Source organism: Phoenix dactylifera, chromosome 15 (genome assembly GCF_051530095.1).
Source record: "Phoenix dactylifera cultivar Ajwa chromosome 15, Ajwa_hap1_PhDact_Kaust_v1.1, whole genome shotgun sequence".
Taxonomy (NCBI): Eukaryota; Viridiplantae; Streptophyta; class Magnoliopsida; order Arecales; family Arecaceae; genus Phoenix; species Phoenix dactylifera.
The window spans coordinates 9,058,923-9,075,230 of NC_143204.1; the positions used below are offsets into that span (position 1 = coordinate 9,058,923).

General features: G+C 39.4%; 1 pseudogene; it reads left to right on the forward strand.

The window, feature by feature from the left end:
* Window positions 1-2,303: 2,303 nt before the first annotated feature.
* LOC149751209 (secreted RxLR effector protein 161 pseudogene) lies at window positions 2,304-2,939 on the forward strand (annotated as a pseudogene).
* The last annotated feature ends 13,369 nt before the right edge of the window (window positions 2,940-16,308 follow it).

Here is a 16,308-nt window from a genome sequence, read left to right on the forward strand (position 1 = left end):
GGTGAGGATGTTTGATGGGATGGTGCATACTCTTACCAATGTAAAGCACATCCCGGATCTGAAAAAGAATCTAGTGTCACTTAGCTACTTCGAGAAGAACGGTTACAGCTTTAGTTGCCGTTCCAGGAGTGGTATTTTAAATATATCCATAGCAGCCATAGTTGTGATGAAGGGGAGAAGGTTGGAGAATAATTTGTACAAGATGGAAGGGTCCGTGGTGTGTGGGGGATCCGAAACAGCAGCAGTGGCACAGGGCCAGCAGGAAGCATATCGTTTGTGGCATTACCGCTTGGGCCACATGGAAGATCATGGTATGAAGATGCTGAGCAAAGATGGACTGATATCAGATCTGGATGGAGGAGTTCTAGAGGTGTGTGAGCCTTGCCAATTAGGGAAGCAACACAGGGTGAAGTTTTCTACCAGTACTACATGCAGCGGTGGTCCCTTGGAGCTAGTGCACACAGATGTTTGGGGACCGGCCCCGGTCACAGCCAGGAATGGGGCAAGATATTTTCTAATCCTTATTGATGACTTTTTAAGGAGAGTTTGGGTGTACTTCTTGAGGGAAAAGTCGGAGGTCTTCTCTAAGTTTACAGCCTGGAGGGCCGAGTTAGAGAAAGAGAAGGAATGCTGCGTGAAGTGTGTGCGGTCTGACAATGGTGTCGAATTCACACTTAAGGAGTTTTTGAAATTTTGCGAAGATTGTGGGATCAAGAGGCAATTTTCAGTGAGGAAGACTCCTCAACAGAATGGGGTGGCCGAAAGGATGAACAGGACTCTCATGGAGAAAGCAAGATGTATGAGATTGCAGGCAGGGCTTCCCAAGGTGTTTTGGGTGGACACAGTAGACACAGCCTGCTACTTGGTGAATCGATCTCCTCATACAAAGCTAGATGGGAGGATTCCAGAGGAGCTATGGTCTGGAAAGAAGGTGGTGGTTGGCCATCTTAGAGTATTTGGGTGCACAGCATTTGTGCACATTGATCCCAGTGAGCGGAGCAAGTTGGATGCCAAGTCACGAAAGATAGTATCCATAGGATATCTGCGTGGAGTCAAGGATTATCGGCTATGGGATCCCTTGGAGAAGAAGACTACTATCAGTAGGGATGTGGTCTTTGATGAGAATTCAGTCCTAAAGATGCAAAGGGTGAAAGAAGAGTGGGGGGAGAACCAACCGGATAGGGTTGGACAACTAACATCTTATTCAGTTTTACCTTTTGCAGATGCACCAGAAGGACATGAAATTCAGGTGGAGCACCAGTCAGTGGTGCCTCCACATGTGGAGAGGAGAGAGATGCTAACTGGAGATGAGATGTGCAAAGGGAGGAACAAGATCCCAGCAGAAGCATCGGAGTCGCACTGCACAAGCCTAAGCGGAATGTGAGGCAGCCAGAGAGGTATGGTTTTGGCGAAACCTTATCTTATGCATTGGTTGCTGTGAACGGAGATCCGAAGACCTATGAGAAGGAATTGGCATGCCAGGATAGCGATAGATGGGTCCAAGCTATGGCAGAGGAGATGCAGTCTCTCCAGAAAAATCAGACTTGGCGGTTGGTGCAGTTGCCAAGTGGAAAGAAGCCCATTGGATGCAAGTGGGTGTTCCAATGCAAGGAAGGACTTTCAGATGGAGAAGGCATCAGATACAAAGCCAGGTTAGTGGCTAAGGGATACTCCCAGATGGAGGGCATTGATTATAATGAAGTATTCTCCCTAGTTGTTCGACATACTTCTATTCGGATGCTGTTGAGCATTGTTGCCATCCAGGATTTGGAGTTGGAGCAAATGGATGTTAAAACAGCCTTCCTCCATGAAAATTTGGAGGAGAAGATTTATATGGAGCAGCCAAAGAGGTTTGGTGAGCTAGGGTCAAAAGAAAAGGTTTGTTTGCTGCAGAGATCACTCTATGGGTTGAAGTAATCATCAAGGCAATGGTACTTGCGGTTCAACACATATGTGAGGAGCATTGGCATGACCAGATGTGAGTATGACCCTTGTGTCTATGTGAAGACTCTTGAGGATGAGTCTAGATTATATCTGCTTTTGTATGTAGATGACATGCTGATTGCTTGCAAGAGTAGAGGAATTGTGGAAGACTTGAAGGTAACCTTATCTCGGGAATTTGAGATGAAGGATTTGGATCCAGCCACGAAGATTCTAGGCATGGAGATTCTCAGGGACAGAACCAAGAAGGTGCTGCATTTATCTCAGGAAGGTGACATCAGAAAGGTCTTGCAGAAATATGGCATGGATGGAGCGAAATCGGTGGCATTACCAATAGCTGGTCATGTCAGTCTTTGAAGACAATGTCACCACAGACTGAGGTGGAGGCCGATGATATGAAGAGAATTCCATATGCTTCAGGAGTTGGGAGTATGATGTATGCCATGGTTTGCTGTAGACCAGATCTTGCACATGCCGTTAGCCAGGTCAGCAGGTTCATGGCTAACCCTGGCAAGGAGCATTGGATAGCACTGAAAGGTGTTTTCAGATACTTGGTGGGCATAGTTGGAGTTGGCATTTGCTATGGACTGGAAGGTACCAAGGAGAAGAATTCCAACATGACCAAGGAGAACCAGAGCCGGATGATTGGTTTTGTGGATGCTGATTACAGAGGAGACATGGACACACGGCGTTCTACCACAGGTTATGTGTTTTGCTTGAACGGAGGTCCAGTGTCATGGAGATCAAGCTTGCAACCAATCACGGCATTGTCTACAACGGAAGCGGAGTATATTGGCATCACAGAAGCTGCCAAGGAAGCTCTATGGCTGAAAAGATTGGCATTGAAAATGGGATTTGCACAGGGGGCCGTCAGGGTGCATTGTGTTTGGTTCAGAACTCGGTCTATCATGCAAGGACCAAACACATTGACATCAGGTACCACAGGATTAGGGAGTTGGTGGAAGAACGTGAAGTGGAGCTTGCCAAAGTTCATATGAAGGAGAACCTGGCAGATGCACTGACCAAGTCTCTTTAAGGGATGGCTTCCTCAGGTGTGTGGCGCTGATGGGATTGATGGACCAGGAGAAGCTTGCGGAAGCTTTGGAGCACAAGGTGGAGATTGTAGGCTCAAGTGTGGCGCATCCAAAGAAAAACAGCAAGTTTTTGGGCTGTGAACAGTATTGGAGTCGACTCCTGGAGACTTGGAGTCGACTCCGGCACGCTGTGAAGACTTGGCACAGTGCAGGGGTCGACCCCAGGACTTCAGGGGTCGACTCCTTAAGAGCGACAGGAAAAAGTTCGAGAGCTGTTTTCTGGGACAGCTTCAGGGGTCGACCCCAGGACTGCAGGGTTCGACCCCAGAACAGCAGGAGTCGACCCCAGGATAGCAGGAGTCAACCCAAGCACTGTTTTTATGAAATTTTCAAGTGTGAAGCGGGCCAAGTCAAGGTTTTTCAAGTCTCAAAGGGTCTAAGTCATTCTTGGGCTAGGTTTAGGCTCAAAGGGGGAGAGCATGTAAGTCATGGACTTGGGTTGAGTGCTTTCTAATGTGGCTTAGGGGGAGATTGAATTGGTGTATGATTAGACTAAAATTGGGTGCCTATATAAAGGCTTGATGTAATCAGTTTTAGGGTTATCACTTGGATTATTGCTTGAGTAATAAAGGAGCCGCCAGAAAACTTTCTCCCACGTTCTCTCTTCTCTTCATCTTCTTCTCCACGAAAATCCTAGTTTATGATTGTGATTCTTCATCTCCTCTTTCTTCTTTTCCACGCGGCCTGACGCCCTAGGGGATACCCTAGGTTAGCGAATATCAGGGATCCACACGCTTCCGCACAGCGCCAACAGACCTAGAGTGAAGTTTTCCTTCTCCAAAACATCAAAATCTACTCTTCTTCCAGTGGAGATGGTTCTTATAGAGAGGGATCCTTGCTTCGAAACCGAAGACGGAGGTGATAAATGGGTCAAATCTGGCTAAGGTGGCGGCGTTTCTTGTCTAGGTGGATTCATGATTCTCTCTGCCCTAGCTTTCGTTCTCCTCTCAGTTTGAGGAGTAATACTCTTTCTCTTCGGTCCGGATGTGAGTTGCTTTCTTCGCATAATTGGAAGATCAATCGGGACCTCGAAAAGGTTTTCTAGATTTTGGAGGCTTTTTGTTTGAAAGGGGGTTTGAAGACTGAAAACGTTCTAAAATGGAATGAGACGTTTTAGGTCCAACGTTTCAGAAAGAGAACGTTTTTAAAAGCCATTTCAAATTGTACTACTTTGGTCGACTCATTTAACTTATGTGTCGTCTCCTGTAGGTCAAGGGTCGACTCATGAAAGTAATGAGTTGTCCCTTACTATATGAGTCGACTCCTCATTGACATGAATTGTCTCCTCAAACAGTTCAAGAGATAAAATGTTTTTAAGTAAAATTTTAAAATCGATTGCAAACCACATATCAAATCAACTAAAATTCAACCATTAATAATCAATCAAAATATACAATATAATATTAATAATCAGTCATCAAAATGGATCACAAATGCATAATTCTCCTCTAAATTTACAAAAAAATTCTTCATTAAGAAGTTTAGTAAAAATATCTGCAATTTGTTTATCAGTATTTATAAATTTCATTTTTATATCTCCATTTTGAGCATGATCTCTTATGAAATAATGTCTAATTTCTATATGTTTAGATCTTGAGTGTTGTATAGGATTTTTAGTCCGATTTATGGCACTAGTATTGTCACACCATATGAAAATTTTATTTTGTTTTATGCCATAGTCCTCGAGTTGTTGCTTAATCCCTAGGATTTAGGCACAGCAACTTCCTGCAGTATATTCAGCCTCCGCTGTAGATAGTGCTACGGAATTTTGTTTTTTGCTAAACTAAGAGATTAAGTTTGTTCCAAAAAATTGACAAGTTCCACTTGTACTTTTTATGTCTAATCTACAACCAGCAAATTCAACATCTGAATAGCCAATTAAGTCAATTGTAGATGCTTTAGAATACCATAAACCCAAATGTTGAGTTCCTTGTAAGTATCTTAGTATTCTTTTAACAGCAATAAAGTATGATTCTTTAGGATTAACTTGGTATCTTGCACACATGCAAACACTATGCATTATATCAGATATACTTGTTGTAAGATAAAGTAAAGATCCAATCATGCCTCTATACAGCTTTGAATCAAAAGATTTATCTTGCTCATCTTTTTCTAATTTACAAGAGAGGCTCATAGGAGTACCTAATGGTTTTGAATCTTCCATGTCAAACTTCTTTAAGATTTTTTTTGTGTATTTGCTTTGGCAGATGAAGATTCCATCTCTTGTTTGCTTGATTTCGAGTCCAAGGAAGAAGTTGAGTTCACCCATCAAACTCATCTCGAACTCACTTTGCATGAGCTTAGCAGATTCTTCACATAAACTTTCATTAGTAGCACCAAATATAATGTCATCAACATATATTTGAACAATTAGGATATCAGTATTTTTCTTTTTCATAAGCAGAGTGTTATCAGTATTTTCTCTTGAAAAATTACTCTTTATTAAAAAGTTGCTTAATCTATCATACCAAGCTCTAAGAGCTTGCTTTAAGCCATAAAGTGTTTTTTTCAATTTAAAAACATGATCTGGAAGTTTATGATTTTCAAAGGCGGGTGGTTGTTCTACATAAACTTCTTCAGTAATAAAACTATTTAGAAATGCACTTTTGACATCAATTTAAAATAATTTAAAATTCATAAAGCATGCAAATGCAAGTAATAACCTAATAGCTTCAAGTCTAGCTACAGGTGCAAAAATTTCATCAAAATCAGTTCCTTCTTCTTGATTATATTCTTTCGCAACTAATCTAGCTTTATTTCTAATTACAATGCCCTCTTCATTTGACATATTTCTGAAAATCCATTTTGTTCCAATTACAAAAATATTTTCATGTCTTTTAACTAAATTCCAAACATTGTTTCTTTCAAATTGATTTAATTCTTCTTGCATAGCCATTAACCAATTATTATCATTTTCAGTTTCTTCAAAAGCTTTTGGTTCTATTTGAGAAACAAATGCAAGATGATTACAAGCATCTCTAATAGAAGATCTAGTCCTAATGCCTTGGGAAGGATCATCAATTATTAAGTCTCTAGGGTGACTAGGTGCATACCTCCGTTCTTTTGGTAGACTAGTTTTACCTTTAAGCATTTGATCATATTTTTCTTGATCTTCATCATGTTATGAATTTTCAGATGCAGAAACATCCTTTAAGGTTAACTCTTTGATTTGCTTGTTGAGTTCTCCTGCATCATCATCGATGTCTACATCCTTTCTTGAAGAATGATCATTAGATTCATCAAAAATAATATGTATTGATTCTTCAACTGTTAGATATATGCCCTAGAAGACAATCTGGTGGACACATTATTATTTCTGGGACATAAATTTGTACTTGACTTTATTATTATTGAATAATAAATGGGCATCTTTTTATTCATATTGTTTATGTGTCTATGAATCGTCCAAGAAATTAATAAGATGATGATACATATTCTCAAGAGTTGAGAATTTGAGCCATGTATCATTGGTGATTAATTTCTAAATGCTCCTGATCAACGGATCATCACGGGGACGGTGATCGATCTGATCAGTGCACAGATCGCTTTCCTTATGGATGGACGAGACTCGAATCCATAGTGTAGGGACACTGAAGTGATAGTGCAGGTGCTTGTTAGAGAACAAGGATACTGAGCGTGACCAAGATAAGAAGTTACTTGGATGTTTATCCACTCGTCAGTGACTTGCTTGATGTTGCAGTAGTGTGACTGGTTTGACCTACGGTGCTTCGGCTACTCACAGTGAGGTTATTGTAGTTTGACTACACATATACATGGTCTCTAGTCATATGGGTCCTTGTAGTGTAGATTGGCTGCAGTAGGTTCACTGTAGGAGTAGGGTATGCACCTACATGGAATCTATCGACCTTGATAGATGAGGAGTGATCATATGTGATTTACAAGACTGAGTTCTAAGACCTTGGCCATGGCAGTATATACAGTGGAGAAAGAGTTTTCCACTCTCGAACTCAAGTCGAATAAATCTAGACATATAACAGACGACGGGGTTTGACGAGTTATCCATGACCTCCGGTCTGTAGGGATTCACGATAGAAGAACTTTATCATATGATAACTACACCTAGAGGTTCATCATTCCATTCTGCTGGGTAGCCACTACATACTACTAGATGTCACTGGGGGATGGTGAGACTCACAGGGACCATCTTGATGGTCGATGATCCCTGATGAGTTGAGTTGGAATTGTTTCAACCTATTGAAAGGAGTATTCAATGATATTATGATAGAGATCGCAATATATCTTACTACCAGTCAGAATAGAACCTATGAGGTCACATACATTAGAGGTATTGACCGATCCGATGGTTAAATTATGATTAGGAATCACAAATAATCAATTTGATTGATAATTGGTTAACCCGCTAAGAGTTAGTGAGTTGAAGAAGGAATAATTGCAATCGGATTGCAATTTAATTTAATTAATTGGATTTAATTAATTAGACTTGATCATGAGTCCTACTTGGAGTAGGATCCTTGGAGTCCTAATTGGATTAGAATTTCAAATTAAATTAGAGTTCTACTTGGAATAGGATTTCTAAAGTCCTAACTGTCTTAGGGCTGAAATTTAAACAAGTCCAGATTAGATTAGAATTTTCTTAAGTCCTAATTAATTAATCTAATTAATCAAATGACTCCTAATTGGATCAGGATCAAAGAGTTCAATTGAGTTATATTTCAATTAAATTCTAATTGGATTTGGATTTGGAGGAATTAAATTGGGTGCACTTAATCCTATTTTGAATAGAATTGGACCTAGGACTAGTCCTAACCCAATCCCCACTTAATTTGATTAAGTGGGGCCAACCATATGGGAGAAGAGGGAAGGGCCTATGCCCCTCCCTTGGCTGGTGGTGTGAAGGAAAAAGGAGGGGCCATGCCCCTCCTATTTTGAATTCACAAAGGGATAAAGATAAGCTCCTAAAATTTAGGAGCTCATCTCTATTCACACACCATAAAAGAGGGGTTCAAAGGGGCTCCAAATTTTTCATGATTTTTCTTGGGATTTTTGGCAGCAAGGAACCTCGTTCCATTCCTCCGTTCAGCCACAAGGAAGCAAGGGAAAAGAAGCTCTTGGCGTGGTCTACTTCATCCCCTTCCTTGGTTCCAATGTGAAGGAAAAAAGAAAAGGCTGCGGGTTTTTGTTCTCCTTCCATTGAACCATCCTTCTTTTTCCTCCTTCCTTAGGCATTCAAGAGTTGATTGATAGGGAGGATATCAGCCATCAATAGCCTTCTCTGCAAGGGAGCTAGCACCCCGGGAAGATCCAAAGGCTTTGATCGACTCACTACTTCGTAGATACCCGTAGAGGCCGGACGCGTATGCGGCTTCCACTGAACCCTCATCAAATACCACGTGAATCAGATTTGCGGAGACCATCTACCCGCACAAGGTGAAGATCTGATCTTCTAAATCATGATTTTAAAATAATTTAATAAGAATTTAATCCTAATCTATCTATACATGGTTTTAAAATACGTTCATGCGATGAACGGGATATGCACATGACTTTCCGCTGCATATCTGAAAATTTTTGAATTTTCAGCGGTATGTGACAGATCCTAACATCAACAACTATAGTTCTCTTGTTGAATATTCTATATGCTTTGCTTGATGAAGAATATCAAAAGAATCAAACTTACTCAAGTTGTCTTTACCATTATTTAGAACAAAATATTTGCAACCAAAAATATGAAAATATGAAAGATTTGGTTTCTTGTTTTTCAAAAGCTCATAAGGGATTTTCTTTAGCATTGACCTAATAATAACTCTATTAAGGACATGACAAGCTGTGTTTATAGCTTCAGCCCAAAAATATTTAGGCAAATTGCTTTCACATAGCATTGTCCTAGCCATTTCAGTAAGAGTTTTGTTTTTTTCTCTCCACAACTCCATTTTGCTGTGGTGTTTTTGGCGCAAAAAAGTTATGATCAATACCATTTTTAGTGCATAAATTTTCAAAGTCATGATTTTCAAATTCAGTTCCATGATCACTTCTAATCTTGACAGTTTGCAGTCCATGTTCATTTGTAATCTTTTTATACAGTTTTATGAATGCTGAAAATGCTTAATTTTTGTGTGCCAAAAATAAAATCTATGTATATCTAGAAAAATCATCCACAATAACAAAGCCATAAAGTTTTCCACCTAGGCTTGCAGTTCTAGTTGGTCCGAACAAAACCATGTGGAGAAGCTCTAAGGGTCTAGTTGAGGAAACAACATTCTTAGATTTGAAAGAAGTTCTGGTTTGTTTTTCGAATTGACATGCAGTGCAAATTCTATCTTTTTTGAAATTCAGTTTAGGCAAGCCAAAAACAAGTTCTTTTCGAATAAGCTTTGAAATTAAATCCATGCTGGCATGAGCTAATTTTCGATGCCATAACCAGCTAGTTTCACTATCTTTGGTTTTCATAGCTACCAAACAATCCATGTTTTTCATGAGTATTTAATCTAAATCAACCAAATACACATTTCCATGTCTATGTCCAGTAAATATTATTCCACAATTATTTGTGCTAGAAACTAAACTTATAGATGATTCAAAAGTTACAATATATCCTTTATCACAGAATTGATTGATTCTTAGTAAATTATATTTTATGCCATCTACTAATAAAACATTTTCAATAAAAGTTGTTGGAGTGATCCGAATGTTATCAATACCAATAATCTTGTCTTCGCCATTATCACCAAAGGTAACCATTCCTCCTTTCTTTTTGAGGAACATGAATTCAGATTCATCCCTTGTAATGTGTCTAGAGCACCCGCTGTCCAAGTATTATCTTCTGTTTGATTCATGGGATGCTAGACACTCCTGCAAAACAGAATTTAGGCTTTCATCTTAGGTACCCAAGTTGTCTTGGATCCTTGCAGGTTAGCAATAATACTTTCTTTTGGAATCCATATCTTCTTAATTAAAACATTGCTTACAAGATTTTGACTTATAGGATTGCATGCAATGTATTTCTGTTTCTGTTTATCTAACTTTTGGAATGCAGATTTCGGTTGAATGTAAGAAGGCTTTACAAATATGTTTTTTAGAGATTTCTGTTTTCTCCATGGATTGTATCCTAATCCAGCCTTATCATAGACAACTTTCTGACTTTCAAGAATTAGATTTAATTTTTCAAAGCTTAAGGTGAATTTGTCTACTATAGGTTTCAGTTTATCAACTTCTTTAGCTAACTTCTGATTTTTTTTCATGCAGATCCTTTTCATTTTTCAGAAGGAGAGCATTTTTCTTTTTCAAGAATTGATTCTTAATTTTCAGCTCCTTATTCTTTAAGCTAAGCTTTTTACATTCAATCATTAGCTCAGAAAAAGCATCTTGAAGTTTATCAAAAGTGAAATCATATTTAGTATCTGAGTATACCTCATTCTCATGTGACATTAGACACAGATTTGCAGCTTCCTATTGCTGTTCTTCTTCTCCAGAGCTGTAGTCATCACTGTCACTCCAAGTAGCTAGCATAGCTTTCTTCTTCAATCTTTTTGGAACTTTTTTTAATAAGGGATAGTCACTTCTGAAGTATCCTGGCTTTTTTGCATTCATAGCAAACATGTTGGTCCTTGTTGTTTTTCTTACTTTGCTCCTCCTTGATTACAGGCCTTTTCTTGAAGTTTTCTCTTTTTCTTCTGAAAAACTTTCTGAACCTTTTTGTAATCAGGGCCATTTCCTCACCGTTATCAGATTCAGAATCCTCGCTCTCATCTTCATGTTGAGTGGACTTAAGAGCAATGGTTTCGCGCTTCTTGGGTTCGTCTTCCTCAAGGTTCTATTTCATTGAAAGCTCATGAGTCATTAAGGAACCCATCAGTTCTTCCAGTGGGAGAGAGTTGAGATCTTTGGCTTCTTGGATGGTAGTGACCTTTGCTTCCCATGCTCTAGAAAGAGACCTAAGGATTTTTCGAATAAGATCACTGTTAGAGTAAGATCTACCAAGGCTTTTCAAGCTGTTTATAATATCAGTGAATCTAGTAAACATTTCAGGTATAGACTCACTATTTTTCATTTTAAATAGTTTATACTTGTGTACAAGCATACTGATTTTAGATTCTTTGACCTAGTTAGTGACTTCATGTGTAACTTCCAGCCTATCCCAGATTTCTTTAGCAATCATGCAAATAGATATACGATTAAATTTATTTACATCTAAAGAACAGTAAATAACATTCATGGCTTTTGCATTCAGCTGAGCCATTCTTTTATCATGGTCATCCCATTCAATTTTAGGTTTGAATAAAGTGATGCCATCAAAAATCTTAATCGGTGTGTGAGGTTCATTGACAATAACAGTCCATAAATCATAGTCAAGTGTTTGAATAAAAATACGCATACGTGCTTTCCAATAAGAGAAGTTTGTGCCATTAAAAAGAGATGGTCTGTTGGTAGATTGTCCTTCGGAAATAGAAGATCCCATAGAGGCTGCCATGACCTTTAACTCTTGATTGTTAGATCAATAAGTGACTGTGACTACCAGGCTCTGATACCACTTATTGCCCAAAGGTGCAGCCCAAGAAGGGGGGTGAATTGGATCTCTTAAAAATTAATGAAATGAAATGAATGACTCACTGAAAACTTTTGATAACTCGAAGATCTAGCAGTGGAATTGAAGTAGTACAAATAAAGCAGTAAATAAGGTGAGAAAAATAGTTAGAAATATGCGGTAGAAGAAGAAAAACAAGCCACACACAAATACAAAGATTTATAGTGGTTCGGTGCACTTCCAGCACCTACATCCACTCCTCAAGCCAAGCTTGAGATTTCATTATAACCCAGCAGATTACAACCTGATTGTTTTTCCGACGCACAATCAGAAACCTAGTCGGTTTTTCCAAGCAACCAACCAAAAATCTATCACCGTTTGTTTTTCCAAGCTCACAAACAATCCAGTTGGTTTTCAGATAAACCAACCAAAAACTTTACACTATTTGCTTTTCTGGGCTCACAAACAATCTAGTTGGTTTCAGATAAACCAACCAAAAACTTCATCCTTGTTGAATTCTCTCGATTCAGCAACTTCCAATTAAGGCTTGAAAATGCTTTTACAAGTTTCAGATGATGAAACTGTTACAGCAACAAATAATCCAAATAAATGATTGCTACAACCAGAAAACTAAAGCTTTATAACATATAAAATGAATCAATAGAAGTAATGCTGAAGCCGATGAAGAGGTTGGCTGATGATGTGAATCCCAAAGCCGAGCACAACTCTTCTTGTTGCAATGGATGAGAGGCTTTGACTGATAAGGAGCAAGTTTCGGAGGAATACCGGTGAGGATGATGAACTTTTTAGCTTTTTTTTTCTTTCTTTGTGGAAACTTTTTTTTCTTGATTGAATGTTTCTTTCTTTGTTGTTCTCTTTCTAAGGTTTCCTTGAATTTATAGATAAGTTCTTCAGAGGGATTCAAATTTCTTTCTTGCCGTTCTGATGGAAATTTTTTCTGTTACAGAAAAAGATAAAAGTTGTTACAAGATTTTCGTTGTGATCCCAGCTATACATTGGTCGACTCATATAACTCAGGGGTTGACTCATGTTTATCTTGGGTCGACACTTCAAAATATTGAGATGGCTCTTGCTGTTGTAACTTCAAAAGGTCGACTCTTTAATCTTAAGGGTCGACTCATCTTCTTCAAGAGTCGCTTCTGCAAACACAAGGGTCGACTCATTTAGAACAAGGGTCGACTCTTTAAATTTTATCTCAGACGATAAAATCTCTCTGTTTAATCTGAACTACACAAGGATCGACTCATATTTTGCTTGAAAGAATAGATGCCCTACAAACCAATCGCAATATGTATTGCAAAGAATTTTCTTTTGATTTTTCAAATCATGTACATGACATTTAAATATGAATATAGGCATTGTGTTTTATCATATGCTGTTGATTATATTTGTGATAAACCCCTTAGATTAGGTCAATGATTTTGAGGCTATGATGAGATCATACTAGTGAGACCTAAAACCCTAAAATCCTAATCTTAAATATTTTCAGTCATTAGTACATTGAGTCGGGGATCAATGTTTACCGGAAAGACTGGCACATCTTATGTATGCTCGATGCAGAGGGTGATTGATCTCACAATTACTTGTGTGAAGACACTAATACAAAGATGTGGGTGCTCATTAGAGAAATGGGTTCACTGAATTGACCTACAAAGAGAAATCTTATGAAGTCTTACTTACATATCAAAAGATAATTCTCTTAGTGGAAGTTGTGCAACTGATCCTTTGACCTGAGATCACCATAGTATCTTGTGCACATAAATCCATATTTTGGTTTCCACTCATTCATGTCAATAAGTTGTGTACGAGGTCTTCTGGATATGGTGGATTGTGTACGAAGGTTATGAGTAGGTCAACAAAGAATTAATTACTTCTAGTAAGAGAAGATCGCATCCTATTTATTCTAATCATATGATAATTCATGGAGCCTTTGATCAAAACACAATGAAAATTAGAAAGAGTTTCTAATGTTTCATTATTCGAATTATCATTAGAAGATTAGAAATATATGAATATGAAATTGAGTTTGACATATATTCATACTCATATACATATTTGGGATGCAGTTTGATTAAAGGATTGAATTGCACGGTAACTTGCCACTGAAAGGTACTTTTGGTGTTTCTATCAAATTTCATATTTTTTGGATAGACATGACACGTTGCTAGACGTCCATCTTGTCTTATAGGTTTGAAAGAATTTAATTGTTAAGTTCGGGTTCGCGCAGTTTGGACTTAAATCGATTAGAAGAGTTCTAATCAAGTTGGGTCAACTCGCACTCACACCTATTGCTGGCTAAGTATGGAATCCAATGGGTCACACACAAGAAAACTTATCAAGGGTCTAATTGGATTAGATCATGATTGCAAGATAAACATCCTAGCAGGTGTTGCAAACCTTAGCTCCTGATTCAAATTAAATTCAAATCTGATTCTTAGATTAGGTTGATCTAATATGATTAGATCATGACCTAATATGGGTTAGCCAAGAGTTGGAACCCATTTGGCTTTAATTAGACCTGATTTGATTAGGTCTAATATTTCCTTTAAGTTGGTTAAACCCAATTGGATTGGGTTTGATAGGGCCTTCACTTATGGACCATTGGATCGCTCCCTGGATGAAGGATCTGGTCCACTGGTTGGCGCCTTCATCTGGACCATTGAATAGCTTCCTAGATGAAGAATCTGGTCCACTGGTTGGCGCCTTATTCTGGACCATTGGATGGCTCCCTGAATGAAAAATCTGAACCATTGCTCAGCGCCTGAATCTGGACCACTGGATGGCTCCCTGGATGAAAGATCTGGACCATTGCTCAGCACCTGAATCTGGACCATTGGTGATGGCATCTTGCTTCTGGACCATTGGATGGCACCCTGGATGATGATGCCTTGATCTGGACCATTAGATGGCGCCTAGATCTGGACCATTGGCTTTGGTTCCCCGCATTTGGGCCCTTGGATCATCAGGATTTAAGATGAAGACGTGAGAAAGAAGCATATCATTAGATACGGCTTTTTCTAAAGCATGATACGCCTCCCTCTCTCTCTTGTTGGCACCCTCTTATCACACCCTTTGATGCATGAAGGGATGGCTAGGATGCATCCCTTCACATCTATAAATAGGGAGCCATTCCACCGTATTCTTCATTCCAACTCCACCGCATTCTCTCTTCCTTATCCCTTCTTTCTTACAAGCCTTTGTCTCTTTCTAGCATTGCTTCTAGAGTGTCCTAAGCCAAAACAAGGAGGTCTTCTTTAGGACAAAAAGATTAGAAGTGATTTAGAAAGGTTAAAGAAAAATAAGAGAGGAGAAAAAGCAAGCCAATTTAAATCCTTTGGAAGGATTCAACATTAAGGATCAAAAATCTTTGGAGCTAAAGTCTTGATCGAGTTTCCATGTGGATCACCGTTGGAGGGCGAACACTTGGACGCCTCATGGAGATTCTACAAACTTGGATTTAGCGTTACAGGTATTCTTCTATTTCAGCATTTATATTTATATTGTTTGATTGTTACCATTAAGGTGATCTAGGCTTATAAGGGTTGCATGTTAAGGGACTTTATTAAGAAATTTTTAAAATTCCTAGCTTCCGCTGCCCATCATGACATGATCAGAATCCTACATTGCGGGGGTCGACTCTATTTGGGAACCCGCCTATGCCGCAGAAAATTAAAAAAAATTCAGATGGCAGCGGAAGAGGCATGCGCGAGATCACACATTCATCCCATGAACGTTGTTCAAAAACCGTTCGTAGATAGATTAGAATTAAAAAACTTTTAACTACATTAGGAAGATCAGATCTTCACCTTGTGCGGGTAGATGATCACCGCAAACTGAAGTTCGTGGTTTAGGATGAAGGTTCGCTTGAAGCCGTTCAAGTGTCCGGCCTCTACGGATATCCACACGAAGCAGAGATCCGAACAAAGCTTCCTTGTCTCCCCGGGGTGCTAGCTCCCTTGCAGAGACTACTTTAGGTGGCTGATCTCCTCCCTTTTGATCAACCATTGATTGTGCTTGGGAGGAGAAAGAAGAAGGATGAAGATTGAAGAAGAATCAAAGCACCTTTGAAACTGTTGGGGAACCCGCCCATGCCGCTGATATTTCAAAAAATTCAGATGGCAGCGGAATCGGCATAAGCGGGATCGACGTTCATCGCATGAACGTTGTTTTATGAACCGTTCGTAGTTAGATAAGAATTAAAACTTTTTAAACCTTTAGGAAGATCAGATCTTCACCTTGTGCGGGTAGATGATCACCGCAAACTGAAGTTCGTGGTCTAGGATGAAGGTTCGCTTGAAGCCGTTCAAGTGCCCGGCCTCTACGGGTATCCACACGAAGCAGTGATCCGATCAAAGCTCTCTTGTCTTCCCGGGGTGCTAGCTCCCTTGCAAAGACTTCTTTTGATGGCTGATTTCCTCTCTTTCAATCAACCCTTGATTGTGCTTGAGAGGAGGAAGAAGAAGGATGAAGAAGAGGAAGAAGAAGAATCCCCACGCAGCCTTCTTTTCTTCCCTGCGTTGGAACCAAGGAAGGAGGCCAAGGAGAGGTGCACGCCTCTTCTTCTTTTCCCCTTGCTGATGGCGGCTGAACCAAGGAAGGGAGAGGGGTGGCCACGTGATGGAAGAGGAGAGGGAGAGCTCATCTAGGGCGCCGGCCCCCTTTGCCCCTTTTTACAACCATCTAGGGCTTCTACAATCTAGGAGCCCTAGAGTTATTTCCTAAGAGGGGCTCTCTTCTCCCTTCTTCACA